Source organism: Panthera uncia, chromosome B4, assembly GCF_023721935.1.
Source record: "Panthera uncia isolate 11264 chromosome B4, Puncia_PCG_1.0, whole genome shotgun sequence".
Classification (NCBI taxonomy): domain Eukaryota; kingdom Metazoa; phylum Chordata; class Mammalia; order Carnivora; family Felidae; genus Panthera; species Panthera uncia.
This window is the reverse complement of record NC_064809.1, coordinates 27401824-27414960: the sequence shown is the minus strand read 5'-3', so window position 1 is coordinate 27414960 and position 13137 is coordinate 27401824. Positions and strand designations below refer to the sequence as shown.

The 13137-nt window shown below is 36.3% G+C and overlaps 1 protein-coding gene across 9 annotated transcripts in view; it reads left to right on the top strand.

Moving 5' to 3' along the window:
• ZNF438 (zinc finger protein 438) overlaps positions 1–13137 on the top strand; it is a 172838-nt gene that overhangs the window by 51826 nt on the left and 107875 nt on the right. The window contains exon 1 of one of the 9 annotated variants that reach the window (XM_049624765.1): positions 3003–3577. The exons of 7 other annotated variants lie outside the window; for them this stretch is intronic. The gene's annotated coding sequence lies outside the window, so the exon portion shown is untranslated. Of the gene's footprint in view, positions 1–3002; positions 3578–10916; positions 11579–13137 lie in introns of those variants that run through there. One more of the 9 variants, XM_049624768.1, reaches the window with a different exon arrangement.

Below are 13137 nucleotides of genomic sequence, written 5' to 3'. Positions count from 1 at the left end.
GACTAAATTCAACAGCCATTCAGAGAACGAACCTCTTGGGAAACTAGAAGCAGAAGGGAGCTTTCTCAACTTGACAAAAGACATCTACATATAACTTCTAACTAAAATCTTATTAAAGTCACAAGTTCCAATGCTTTCCCCCTAAGATAGGAAGCAAGCCAAGGATCCCCACTCCCCTCTTTATGCCTGTCAAACACTATAATGGAAGCCCCAGTCAGTGTAATAAACGATAAAAAGAAAGAAATGGCATACAGATTGGCAAAGTAGAAATGAAACCTCTTTATTTGACAAAACATGATCATGTGTAGAGAAAATGCTGAGAAACCTCCTGAATGCCACTAGAGTTTGTAATTGAATTTAACAAGATTGCAGGACACAAGGTAGATTTACAAAATCAGTTTTATGTGTATATACTAGCAGTGAAAAATTAGAAATTGGATTTTGAATTTATATGGAAATTTAAAGGACCTAGAAAAGTAAAAAAAATTAAAAAAAAAAAAAAGAATTGACAAAGAAGAACTGTATTGGAAAGTTTTCACTACCTAATTTCAAGACTTCCTCTACATTTTAAAGCTTTCTCTTTAAAACTACAGTGATCAAGGCAGTGTTGGCCTAAAGTAGACATATATTCATGGAATAGAATAGAGAATCCAGAAATAGACCCACACACATATGTCGATTGATTTTTGATATTGATGCTAAGGTATTTAAATGGAGACAGAATAGTCTTTCAATATAACATGTTAGAACACCTGGATATCCAAATGTGAAAAAATTAACCTTAACCCATACCTCTTCATGTACAAAAATATCTTGAAAAGAATCATGGATCTAAATTCAAAAGACTAAAACTAGAAAAAAAAAAATCACAGGAGAAAATATTTGTGAACTTGGGATATGCAAAGAGATCTTAGGACACAAAAAGCATGACCCATAGAAGAATGATTGACAGATGGGACTCTATCAAAATTTAAAACTTCTATTCTTCTAAAGACATCATTAAGAAAATGAAAAGGTAATCTTTAAACAGAACATATTCACAATACGTATACCTGACAAATGACTTGTGCTCAGAATATATAAAGGACTTTTACAACTCATTAATAATAAGACAACCCAGTTAAAAAATATATGCACAAGAAAATAATGAATGGCCAGTGCAGCACAGGAAAAGAGGTTCAACATCATTAGACCTCAGAAAACAGCAAATCAATACAATGAGATACCACTGTATATTCATCAGAATAGTTAAAATTTAAAAAGAGCAAGTGTTAGCTGGGGTGTCGACCAATTCCACTTTCATATATTTTGCCATAGGGAAAGTTAAATGATAAAACCATTTTTTTAAATGATAAGACCATTTTAGAAAATAGTTTGGCAGTGTTATAAAGGTAAGCATATTATTACCATAAAATGCAACAATTTTACTTGTAAATATTTACCCCAAAGAAATAAAAATGAGTTTACACACACACTTGTACATGAATTTTCATAGCAGCTTTATTAATGATAGCCTCAAGCTAGGACCAAATGTCCTTCAACTAGTGACGAGATAAACACATTGTGCTGTATCCATGCAACGGAATACTACTTGGCAATAAAAAGGGATAAAGTACTGATAGACATAACATGAATGAATCTCAGAAACATTTTGCTGAGTAATATAAGCCAGACACAAAAGAACACAAATTCCATGATTCAATTTACTGCCTTGGATTACTACATTAGAAATGTTAGAAAAGGCATATTTAATCTTTGGTGACAATAAGCAGACAAGTTATTGCCTGTAGCTGAGTTCAGTGTAATTGACCTGGATTGAGTATGAGAGAACTTTTTGGCATGATGAGTGTGTTCTGGATCCTAAGTGGTGGTGATTATATGGATATATATGTTTATAAAATACATTGAAATGTACACTAAGATATATTTTGTATATAAAATTTTGTATTTGTATTTGTATATAAACTATACTTCAGTAATGTTGTTTTAAAAAAACATTCCACAAATTTTGAAAGTTATTTAGTGAAAGATTAACTTCTGTCTAACAGTAGAAGACTTCTGTGTAAGACTGAAACTGAGTCAGCCTGACAAATCCATTTAGGTAAATCAGTATACACAATATAAGCAGTAATACATGAATTGAATATCCTTAAACCAGAAAGGAAAGTAAATGAATTCTCAGTACACTTTCTAGCGTATGATTTGATGTATTGGGATGGGACCCTAGCATCCTTAGGATTCACTGATATACTTTTCTAAATTCTTAAATTGTATGTGTACAGCATGGTTTTAAGTGTATTGGTTGTTTCCCTTCGTGATCACATAGCTGACTAGGAGCTGCAGCCCTGCCCAGCATCATGAGAGTTCAGTATTATAGTTGTTCAATGTTATGACATACTATTAACCTGGGAAAAGTCAAAATTCAAAATTTGAAGTACGGTTTCTACTAGAATTATTTATTATGTTGTCAACTCTTCTATAATTATTTTTTGGTTTAGTCAGTCAAAGGTTTAAAGATGTAGATCAGTAATTTATTTTGTTAATTTTTCGTTATATCAGTTTTTATTTTTGAATGTGTGTCGATGTATTATTTGCTGTCAGCATCTCAATTAAGAGTTATACCTTGTGTCAGAATAATGAGTCTCTTCCTAATTTTTGCCATGTGCTTTGTGTTTTAGCCGACATGAATATTGCTACCTTAGTTTATATTTTCCTATATGTCTTTATACTTATTTATATTTTTTCTTTATTTTCATGTGTTTTAGATATTTACTAAAAGTAGAGCATAGATTTCATTTTTTAACCTGGTGAGAACCTTTGTCTTTTAAGGATATTTTAACTCATTTATATTTATTGCTAAAATTAATCTAATTGGCTTTACTTCATTGATCTTGTTTAAAGCTTTCTGTTTTAAATTATTTTTTGTTTCCATTGTGTTTTGGACTTTTTGCTCTGTGGTTTAACATTTATCTTTGTTTAATTTGGTTTTGATTTTTTGAATTTGTGGGAATATTCACAGTTATTTACTAGTCAGCTTGTTTTCTAAGATGTCCCTGTCATTCCTATATCAAGTTACAAAGGGCATGGCACTTAGATTCTCATTAATATTTATTCAGTGACAGAAGCTGTCCTCTTTCTGCTTTGAGTCTCTGATAGGCTATTACCGTACCTTGAATGCTCCTAGTCATGTGGTGACCTCAAGTGGGTGTCAGCTCCATTCCCTTTCTATTAATAAGGGTGCTTGTATGTGGGGCTTTCCCATTTTTTTCCCAATATACTTGAGGACTATTTAGGGGAGTAGGATCTTAGATAATACTTAGATAACACTTACACTTGTCTTAGAAACAGTGTGGAAGGAAGAAGCCTGTAGCGGTTGGTAGGGGTAATATCTTTAAGAAAACAGTGATGTTGAAGCTATTTTTAGAGATGGAAGTCTTGTCTTTCTCATATTTTGTTTTTTAGCAGATAATTATGTGGCTGGACTACCAAGATGTAGGGAGTGAGGTGAAGCTGAGAACGGCCTCTCCAGGATTGTGGGTCATGGTGAAGTTCTTGGCAAGAGTCTCATCTTAGTGTGGTATGTGGAAAGCACATGGGCTGAGGAGGCAGGAAAGCCTTTTTCCAGCTTTGGTTCTCTGTTTTTTTGTGTGACCCTGGCAAACCACTCAACTTTCCTGGGCCTCAGGCTAGGTCTGTTAAATGAGGAAGATGACTCGCTGGGATCCTTTCTAACTTTAAAACTCCATGACTGACCAGGGCACCAAGGATAGCAAAGAAGTTTCTGTTTGACAGCATTTTTATTTTTAATTTCATTAAGCAAAGAAGTCATCTTAATTTCATCTTGCAAAGTCAAGAGGAATAAATCACTTATCTTACTACTTTGAGTAGGAGAGTTAGAAGAAGGGATCCTATGTGACTTGTGTATTTATGCTCTGACCTAATATTAGGTAAGTGACACATGTTGTGGTGGGGAGTCCCAATTATAACACCTGGAAGTAGTTTGGTAATAGAATGACTCAGAGGAATGTTAAATCACTATTTTTCCCTGAGAAAGATATTTATCTAGACTCCCAGAAAGTTATTACCTTTTACATTGCAATGTGTGCTTCGGATTGAGAATGCTGGGAGGTAGGCCCACTGTGTGATAATACTCAGACATCAGGCTAAAGATCACACTGAAGGTCTGTCATTGCTGGGCTCCTGAGTGGTAAAAAGGCTGCTACTGCTGAATTTATGTTTCATGAGATCAGCAATAGGATGCTGCCCGAGCTGGCTTTTTGTCATAAGCTAAACTGGGCATGGTCATAAGCAGGGTGGGCAGATAGAATTTTGAAATAATGAACATGTCACAGCTGTGAAAGAGTGAGGAAACAGTGCTGACTGAATACAATCTATACCGCAGTCAAAGGGTGACTCTTTTTGAAGAAAGGCTTTGTTCTGGCTCAATTCTGGAGGATGAGCCACTGACAAAGGCTTCATCCAGAGCAGCATGGAAAAGATCATGCAGCAGACATTGGTTGCTTCTCTTCTCTGTGGTCATCACTGTGAGGGGTTTTATTTCCCTCTCTACCAAGAGCATCTAGGGAAAAAAAGAGAATTGTTTCATTTCAGAAATTTTGTTTTTTGTTCTAGTAAATAAAGACATGTCATGAATAAATTCAAGTAAAATTCAAAATAAACTAGAAGCTTGGATAAAAAATGCAGGTGATAGGCTTTTATAAAGTGCCATTGAATGGTAGACCCACCTAGGGATGCAGAGATCAACATTCAGTAGCCTCTGTCCTTAAGAACTAAACTTGAGTAGGTAGACAGATAAATGGCTAATACTTTTTTTTTTCTTGGTAGAGGAAGACCTTTATTACTGATAGTAACAACCTGAATTCTAGACTCTTCTGTGGGACACTGGATTCCTCTTCAGCTTGTACATAGAGGGGTACTGTATGTCTTTATCGTGTAAAAGGTTATATACCTTCTGTTTGGTGATTTGAATAAAGAGTTGCAAAACACAGCTCTGCACGAGGAAGTTGATGTCATGGCCAAGGGCTTGTGAGGTTAAATTGCTAAGGGTATGTTTCATTTAAGTTTTTATAGAGCATTTGCTCTCCGAAAGGCTCTCTGCTAGATGTTGAGACTACAAGGTAAGATAGAATCCCTGTTCTCAAGACATTTATAGTCCAGAGGGAGATGAATAAATGGATAACTAGAGCACAGGGTACGCTGAAGCATTTGGAGGGAATAAATCATCAGAATGCACAGGAGAGAATGATGTAGGGAACTTTGAATGTGTTCTAATAGAACTAAACAGTCTCAAAGAACCTATTTCTTCAATGGTTGCAGTGATCTGTGCTTAAATTTGTTTTTTTCCAAGAGCTATACATTTCTGATGGTAAGGATAATAATAACAGCCAAAAATTGTACAGTGTTTTACTCTGTGTCAGGCACCATGCTAGTATTTTATGTATAACAAGTTAAGTGATCCTTACAGTCGTCCTTTAAGGTAAGTATTTACATTAGTCTAGAAACTGAGGCATAGAGCATTCGAGTAACTTGACCAATGACAATTAGTATATAGTAGATCTAGGACTTTTTACCAAAGTTCGAAGTTCTACTGTGCAAAGTTAAGGTGTTAAAAATTAAGAGCATCAACTACTGGAGGAACCATCATATGTTTTTGTAGGTATAGCAGCTTAATATTAATGAGTCATAGCTGAGCATCCAGGAGAAGAATAAACATTGTTGATACATGTGCTTTTCATTTTCTACAAATAAAGCTGTATATTATTATAATTATTATTGGAATTACCCTGTACCAGCTACAAATTATAAGTAGAATATTTTTTTTTTAATTTTTTTTTCAACGTTTTTTATTTATTTTTGGGACAGAGAGAGACAGAGCATGAACGGGGGAGGGGCAGAGAGAGAGGGAGACACAGAATCGGAAACAGGCTCCAGGCTCCGAGCCATCAGCCCAGAGCCCGACGCGGGGCTCGAACTCACAGACCGCGAGATCGTGACCTGGCTGAAGTCGGATGCTTAACCGACTGCGCCACCCAGGCGCCCCTATAAGTAGAATATTTTATTTGAAATTAGAGGAAGATACCTTTTGATCAAATACTCTATCCCATTAATTTACAGGAAAGGGCTTTCTTGAGTTTTGAATATATCTAAAGAGATTGCACAGCCTCCCACAATCATGGAATCCCACAGCTCTTTGAGGTGGGGATTTCCTATTCAGCCCAGTGTCTCCTGGACAAGGAAGAGGTTACTTTCTCTAACGCTCATCCGTTGAGATGTGGGTCTCTTTTTACAACCCTGGAGGCCTTTAATTTATAAACTGGATTTGTAAATTGAAGGAGCCCAGGCTGGTTGGGTCTGTGGCACATGTGGCTTACCTCCATGCCTGAACCACAGGAGGCCTGCTATTTGCTGCACTGAGGGAGTTAATAAGAGCTCTTGTGACCTGGTTTGCCCACAGTTTATAGGCTCAAATCTAGATGATCTGAAGGAAAAAAGAATGGGATGAAAAAGTCTAAGTTATGGTCATAAACTAGAGGGAAAGGTAGAATTTTGAAGCCAGCATCAGTATAGCACAGACAAGAATTAGAAGTTAGGAAGAGCCTTGGAGGAGAGATTTTTAATTAGAGCAACACTCAGGACATTTGAGATTGTTATGGTGATTTTAAATAGGCAGCCCTTTGGCTTTAAATAGAATCAAGGACTTGACTCTTTGTCTGTGGTTTATTAAATGTAAACACATAGCAAATTTAAGGGGAAAAGGTAGTCTTTTTATGTAGAAGTTCTGATTTATGGCTTCCTGGACTTTGAAAGACTCCTTGCCCCTTTATTAAATACATTGAGTTGTTCTAAAACTTAATAAAATATATTTTTCTTGCACAAGCAGGTATTTTTAATATAGCAATTAGGAATGTCACTAGGAAGATTATAGAAAGCAGTATGTAACAAAGTTTGAATGGTCTTACTAAAGAAAATGGGATTTTAGACATCATTTGAATACATTAACTAAAAATAAAAGTAAACTTTTCATGTACTACTGAAATCAACCATGGGATTGAAGAAACTTACGAAGATATTTTGTGTAAATGTATTTTCTATTTTGCTTTTCAAAAACTGAATTTTATTTACAGATGGAATACATACCCTTGTTTAAAAAGTTCCCTTTGACCACCACCCTCCAATCCTCCCAGAGGTCATCATTTTGCCATTTATTCTTCCAAACTGTTTTTTTTTAATATTTATATGCATATATTTATATGCATTGAACAGCTGTTTATGTTTTGCATAAATATTTAAAAAATAATCCACAGAATGTATTGTTTGCATGTTCATTTGAAATATGGCCTTCCATTGTATGTTTTGTTTTTAATTCTTCAATAATGTTACTAATAGCAGCTGACATTTATTGACTTGTTACTATGCGCTGGATAAGATATTTAGCATTTTTCATATAATTTAGTTTAATAATCTTCAAATCTAAGTTATGGTCATAAACTAGAGGGAAAGGTAGAATTTTGAAGCCAGCATCAGTATAGCACAGACAAGAATTAGAAGTTAGGAAGAGCCTTGGAGGAGAGATTTTTAATTAGAGCTTCAGAGGTAAGTCGAAATAGTTGGTTTTATATCAATAAATTTTCACCTTCATTATACCTCACATTTACATTAAATTACTAATGCCAGTAGTTTATCATTCTTTTCTTTTTTTAATGTTCACTTATTTTTGAGAGAATGAATGGAGGAGATACAGAGAGAGAGGGGAATAGAGGATTCGAAGCGGGCTCTGCACTGACGGCAGAGAGCCCAATGTGGGGCTCGAACTCACAACTGTGAGACGGTGACCTGAGCCAAAGTTGGACGCTCAACCAACTGGTGCCCCAGTAGTTTATCATTCTTTAATAAGACTTCAAAAATACACATTTAGAATGATTTTTAAAAGTTGCTAAGAGTATAACTTGTAGTTCTGTGAGTTGTGTTATTCTTATTCAGTCAGCCAAGTCCTTGGAACAGCTGTCTCTGCCACAAGGCTGGGAATGTGAGGGTGACTCCTCACCTTTTAGGAATGAAGAGGTAGTGTGTGTCATATTTGACTCATTCTAAATGAAGAACAGACAACCCCAGACGTTTCCTCAGTAGTTAAGGATTTTAAAACCTATGCCTGTGACAGTGTCCTTATTTTGGGGAACAGTTACAGGATACAACACCCAGGTGGAAGGAGGTTTGTTTTTGAAAGTTGCTTTTCACTTTTGCCCTTCATCATTCTGGTATGAGGAAATCGAGGCTGCGGCAGTGGGAGCTCTGAGAATTTTTATGGGAACTGGTAAAGGAAGTGATATTGAGTGGCTTGAGAGGGGAAAAGGGTGGTGCTTATTATGTATACCCTGATTTTGGAATTTGGAGGAAGATCTTTTCAAAATTTCATGACAAAATAAAGAGTTTTTAATGAGTGGGATAGCTTTTTGGAAGAGTTTAAATCTCCGCTCTGCTGCTTAACTAGCTGGATGACCTCAAAAAAGCCACTTTATGCTGTTTCAATCATGTTAATAGTATCCACTTTATAAAGTTGTGGGGTTGAAATTACATAAAACATTTTATACATTGGGAAGTGCTGTACAAATGTGCAAATATTAGGTGATATTCTTACTGTTTTTATGATCATAACTCTTGTCAAGGCTTGTCTATGTTTTGCCTCTTGTGTTATTGCCTCTGTATTGAAGACTTAACCTGCTTGTTGCTTCTATCCTTTATTACTTGAAAGAGAGTACTCTATTAGGGCTCTGTGATTTTTCACGCAGAAAAAGAGACCTTCTTGCTGAGTTATTTAACAAATGTTGAAGGCCTAGTATGTATCAGTCAGCATTTCTTCAGGCCCAGCATAAGAACTGAAAAGATCATGGACAGTATCTCTCAGGAAAGGAGACACGCCGAAGGTCCCAATAATTATCATGTCATTGTCATTATACATTAGTGTTCACAGACATTTTTGATCTCTTTGTCTTCAAGATAAAAGTAAACACATGTAAGTTAACATCTGTCTACCTAAAAAGTATTTGTACTAAATTCTGTCGTAGCAGGGACATTGTTTGAAAAAAAAAAACATCGAATTATCTTGCTGTGGTGTCTTTTTGGTTATAATACTTAAATTATTTTGAGATTCCCAAATAACATTCAATGAGGATATGAGGTTTTTATGTTTATCAGAACTAGACATGAGTAAACAATGGTTAAGCGCTACAAGTAAGCTCTCCTTTCCAGACGGGGAGATAGTTGCACTGAGGTTCCATTTAGTGCACTTCAGGGTCCTCAGTTAATGGGGAGGTGATCTTTACTTAAAAGCCCGCTCAGAAGTCTGGTTTCTTATTCAGAATTTGTTTATTATTTTTTGCTCCCTGTCATTCCCCAAATGTTTCAACCAACATAAATGTTATAGCAACTCCAAATCCATGGAAAGGACAATCAGCTTTAGCTTGTTGCACAGGTGTGGGACTGCCTCTCTGTGAGCCAGAAGTTAGACATCAGATGTTTAAGGGAACTTGGAAGTCTGCAGTTTAAATCTCATTTGCCATCTGACTGATGTTGCCGTTTATTGTCCAAAACCACTACTGGTATAGGCTGTTTCTTGAAGAAGATGTATACTTTGGAGGAGGCACTTTGCTGGGGGGAAAAAATCCTCTGGTTTTATTGTTCCTCTTCTGGATAGTTCTAAAAAGCTATAACCCTTTTGACTTTTGTTGGTGGTTTGCTTTGTCATCTCCGTGTTTACTTCCATTTATTTCTTAACCTACTGTTTGTGGCAAACCATCTCTGTCCTGAAGTTATACCAATGAAAAAAGTTAAATCTTACTCCAAAGTGACCTATGAAATTCCATTCCATATTTTAATCTTAGCCCATTGGAAATATCACTTTTTTCTTTATTTAGTTTGCTGCCCCACCCCAGTACCTTACAGTCTGAGGACGATGGGTGGGTTTGTTTGTTTGTTTGTTTGTTTTTAATTAATCTCTTTTAAACTCACCTGTTTATAGAAACTGAGCATTTCCTCTTTTCTGAAAGGCAGTTGTGGTAAGAGCTGCTTATTTTCTTGAGATCCCAACCCAGAGGTCTCTAGAGGAGTTTAGGATCTGCATAGTCACATTTGCTTTTTCAAATTAGAAGCAAGAAATACTTTAATTTGCCTTGACTCTAAACTGTTTTTTTAAATAGAGTTCACAATTAATTGAATTCTCTGAGCTTCTGGTTTATAATACTGAAGAACTTTTACATAGAGTAGATAAAGGATGGAGTAGGAATTTCTGATTCAGTTGCGCATTATTTATTGTGGAAAGAATGTTTTCCCTACAGACCAACTAGGAACAAGATGTTTAAACATAAGCCAGGGTGGAGACTTATTTGTTTGGTCAGCTTCAGAGGAGCCACGTTTCCCTACTTACGATGCGTCTGCCAACTATTCTGTCCCCCCACTCCTGCCTGATTCTTCATGTTTCTTTGGAATTTTTAGTTAGGACTCTGTTGGATAAGGCAGTGATACAGTGCACACGTGGCATTTAGAAAGGCTAACGGCAGTTTTCTGGAACAGCATACTTTTATCATGTCATGAATTTTTGCTGGTGTGTGTGTGTGCACGCACGCGTGTTTATATAAAATGGCTTCTTTCCTTTTTCCCAGTCCCCTTCTGCTGTTGGGTTTGTGTATTCACATAGCTGGCGGCTCCAGGACTCCATTTATCACAGGCAGTGGGAGGGGGTACAGAGATATGAAAGGGTTACTGTTCACATTTCCTGTGTAATTCCCTCTGATCTTACTGAGCTGTAGTTTCTTTCTTGATGTTAAACATTCCCAGGCTCCTATAACCTTCTAGCCTGCTTGCTCTGGCCAAGTTTGTCCCAGGTGATCATGTAGGCGAACCTCCTGTTTTTAAAGCTTAGAAATCTCTCCTTCCTTCGTGAGATGGGCTAAATGCTCATTCCTTTGCAATCCCAGAAGAAATCCCTGTGATTTAACGCAAGAACAGAGCATACCATATTAGTTTGAAAAATCAAATTCAGCAGCCAAGTTTGTTGTCAGATTAACTGTGTAGATTTTAAAATCTGATTCCTGATGTAGTATATTTCTAGTTAAATGAAAGCCCATGATCTATTAAAGGTTGCATTTTTCCTTCTAAAAACACACTTGAAAAATGGGTTCTGGTTCTAAAAGAGTAAATTTGACTGTTACCATGTTACTTTTAGCTTGCCCGATTGCTAGATCATTTTAAATTGTCTCCGATATAAAGATGCTTAGCTGAAACTGTACCATTTCTGTCTCAATTCAATTCAGAAGGTTGTAGGGAGGGGTGCTGGTACTTGTTATTTTCTACTTTTTCTCTGGTTTTAAAAGTATATAGCAGCTCATTTTTATTCCACAATTTTTAAAATATACATTTTTGTGGTTGGCAAAAGTTTTTCTATTTTTGCCTTTTCCCTTTAGAAGAAAATGCCATGCTCCTGTGAAGCATAAGAATATGTCAGCAGCTGCTAAGAAATTGATAGGGGCAGGGTGTACCTGGGCCAGCACTGCCCTCATTGTAGGTAAGGAACATTTCTTTAGACACAGCTTTGGGTAAGTTTGCTTGTATTGCTTATAGCATATCTCTCTTCTTCATTCAACAGCCTGGGAATCTTGGGGCTTGGAGACAGAAATGAAACAGTGTCTCTTTGAAGGAGTTTCTGGGATAATTAAAGCTTGCTGTTGTTTAGGTCAAAGTAAACTATTTGCTTTGCTTAAAACAGTGAGATAAAGTATTTTTTAAGCACCTTAACTATGTGTGATATGGTTTGACATGGAGATAGGTAGATGAAATTTTAGATTGATTCTGTTTGGATCTGCCTTAAAGAGCCAACACAAATGTTTGATATGTTTCACTCACCTTTCGTTCCCCAGTGTCTGAAACAGAGCTCACCATGCAGTAGGCTTGCAGTAATGGTTTGTTGAATGAGAGAAATAGATTGCCAAATTACTTTTGTATATTCTTAAATGTTTTGTATGTGCATGATCACATACATGTCTAATAATGTTTCATTTACCCTTTCTATTAGTCTCTAATGATAGAGCCTGTTCGGAGTCCTTTGTTATTAAGCAGTTAACTCCCTCAAAGCATTTTGTGCCCAAGGCCATAAAAAGTGTACATCTTCTCGTCTAGCCATGACATTCCTATGTCATAGAAAAAAATGAGATTTAGTCATAAGTTACTTAAATTATAGGTAGTTTATGAACATTTCCTAAAACCAGTAAGCCCATTCACTATTCTCATAATGGAAAACCGCTTATATTTTCTCCTAAAGAATATCTATTCCTAAGACCATCACAAAGCACTGAACAGTAATATTAATCATCAAGAGATACTGATAGAATGTTAATAGAAACAGCATCGTGGCTGTATTGTGGGTTCTCTAAAGATGTGCACAGCCTTGGTCCTCCTACCTAAAGTCTTTCAGACTTTTCAATGAATAGAACACATACAGTAGTCAAGTTAAACAGCAATTTAAGGTACATTAAATGTAGTTATGTGCTAAGTGAGAGTCTTGAACAAGAAGCATGCAGCTTAGTGGAAGGAGAAATCATTTTGACTTGAATTAGAGAGTGGTGAGAAGTTTCACTGAAGAAGCTTGTGTTGGATATTAGATAAATGATTGGATTTTAGATATAAAAGAAGTGAGGCTAGGGACGCCTGGGTGGCTCAGTCGGTTAAGTGACCGACTTTGGCACAGGTCATGATCTCATGGTTGGTGGGTTCGAGCCCTGTGTCAGGCTTAGTGCTCACAGCTCAGAGCCTGGAGCCTGCTTCAGATTCTGTGTCTCCCTTTCTCTCTGCCCCTTCCCCGCTCATGCTATCTCTCTCTCTGTCTCTCTCAAAAATAAATAAACATTAAAAAAAAAAAAAAAAGAAGTGAGGCTACTTTACATTTATAAATATCCATGATAGCTACCACACTTCTTGTCCCAACCACAGTGAAGAAACAACAACCAAAGAGCTTAAGTATTATGATGGAGACTTTTCTCCATTGACAGTTTATTAACTCATTTTTTTAGTGAAGTGAAATTTCAGAATAGCTTCCACTGAGGACATACAACTCTGTTAGTTACCATA